Raw genomic sequence first — 2,500 nt, forward strand, 5'->3', positions numbered from 1 at the left:
GACGTCGAACAGAGGCATGCAAAAGCACCTATCTAGGGAATTACTCTACGTTCTAGTAGCAAGTGCGATTTTCCGGTCCAGCACGGCAGTACGCCTGCACGCATACACTCCATGTACCAAAAATGTACCAACCTAGGCGTTGCTCAGTAGCTTTTGGCGGCACATAGAAAAAGTATTCGAGTTCAGATTTTTGGGACTTAGCGTATTTTTAAAACTAATAACGAAAATTAAATTTTAAATTCGGCTAGGAGTTAGCGCGAAAATTTTTAAATCGGTAAACGGCTAGAGTTGCTCAGTAGCTTTTGCGCAACGTGGCAAAAGTATTCGAGTTCAGATTTCTAGGACGTAGCGTATTTTTCAATCATAATAAACCGAATCAAACATAACAATGATGAAACTTACACCATGTCCCAAGGTTGTGCACAAAACGTAACGATAAAGTGCTGGCGAAGTTAGAGGTGCACCAAAATTGTGTACCGATCAGGAAAGTACTCTACGTTCCTATGATTTGGGTGAAAAGTGTTATTTAACTGCTGGTTAGAATAGACAGTTGCTTATCATACACATCGCAAACGAACACCCCTTAGTGAGCATTAGCAAAAGTCAATTGCACAAAGCAAATGCAATACAAACTGATCAAGTACATTAAAGAACGCTACGTAGCAGGACTTCTTTCCAAGAATGGTGTCCGCAACGGGAGGGCAAGCGTCCTTCCCAGGTTTTCCTAGTAAACCTTGTATGGTAAACATACCCAAGCGTGTCTGTAAGCACGCAACGAAAGTCACGAACGGGCACATACCTAGGGAATGTACTCTACGTACTTGGACTTTTGTCCAAGAATGGTGTCCGCGACGGTCGGGCACTGCGACGCAATAACCAAATCCTAGGATTGTAACTTTAGTGTGCACAAACATAAACATTAACGCGTTCGCTCGGGCTGCGCCGTCCGTGTTGAACACAAATGTGGGTGATTATATGCGTGGAGGGACAAAAACATACGAGGAGGAGACAGTTTTCTGCACGATGTGCACAGAGCTCATTTCGTCGTCCCGGGCGAATGGAAAAACACAAACATCGCGAGTATCGTTCTAGGTTTCTGTCTATAAAAGGGCAGGCCAAAAGGTGACCGGTTGAGATAAGCATTTTAAGCATACAAACACTTTATTGGAACTTTTGATACAAAAACAAGGTACGTACATGTAGGTTGTACCAACATGGACATCTATGAACGCGTACGCTCGGGCTGCGCCCTCCGTCTTGTACTTTCCCTGATCGGTACACAGTTTTGGTGCACTGCTATTCCGACCGGCAACTTGTACCAACATATACATCCATGAACGCGTACGTAGTGTACTTTCCCTGATCGGTACACACTGTTGGTGCACGGCATAAGAAAAGAGCTAAAATGGTCAAACTCAATCCATTTCAACAATAGATAGTCGATAGTAGCTGTGCCGATGAAGTAGGGCACGATGCAAGTTAATGTTGTTTAATGAATAACATGTCCGCCATACATTTCAGTACAAAATTGCTCGGTCAGACCTACAAAGTGCTATATCTCGAATACGAGGCGTCGGACTGGGGGTTGTAGAACAATTTTAAGTTCGTCTAATGATTCTACATCCGATTCTGGATAGCGGTTTTTGACCACTTTTCAATATTTTGTGACACCCCGAACCTAGGGGCAGCTCCTAGCTTTTTTCAAAAATGTGCACCGATCGGGCCGGAGAGCTCGTGTGGCTCAAAACATGTTTTTCGCTAAAACACCTCAAAACGTGTCGAGAACGCACCCTAGCTCTTGTTTTTCAAAAGTTATGGCCATTTAAAGTGAGGTGGTTTTTGCTTCAAAATAGCTATTTTACCCGTCCCTATGGCCATGCTTTAAATTTTCACGAAAATGCCAGGTCAGACCTAGGGCGGGCCATATCTTGAATACTAAACGTCGCAGACATTGGTCGTAGAACAATTTTAAGTTCGTCTAATGATTCTACATCCGATTCTGGATAGCGGTTTTTGACCACTTTTCAATATTTTGTGACACCCCGAACCTAGGGGCAGCTCCTAGCTTTTTCAAAAATGTGCACCGAACGGGCCGGAGAGCTCGTGTGGCTCAAAACATGTTTTTCGCTAAAACACCTCAAAACGTGTCGAGAACGCACCCTAGCTCTTGTTTTTCAAAAGTTATGGCCATTTAAAGTGAGGTGGTTTTTGCTTCAAAATAGCTATTTTACCCGTCCCTATGGCCATGCTTTAAATTTTCACGAAAATGCCAGGTCAGACCTAGGGCGGGCCATATCTTGAATACTAAACGTCGCAGACATTGGTCGTAGAACAATTTTAAGTTCGTCTAATGATTCTACATCCGATTCTGGATAGCGGTTTTTTGACCACTTTTCAATATTTTGTGACACCCCGAACCTAGGGGCAGCTCCTAGCTTTTTTCAAAAATGTGCACCGAGCGGGCCGGAGAGCTCGTGTGGCTCAAAACATGTTTTTCGCT

The sequence above is a fragment of the Anopheles arabiensis genome, assembly GCF_016920715.1.
Source record: "Anopheles arabiensis isolate DONGOLA chromosome X unlocalized genomic scaffold, AaraD3 X_pericentromeric_contig0009, whole genome shotgun sequence".
Taxonomy (NCBI): Eukaryota; Metazoa; Arthropoda; class Insecta; order Diptera; family Culicidae; genus Anopheles; species Anopheles arabiensis.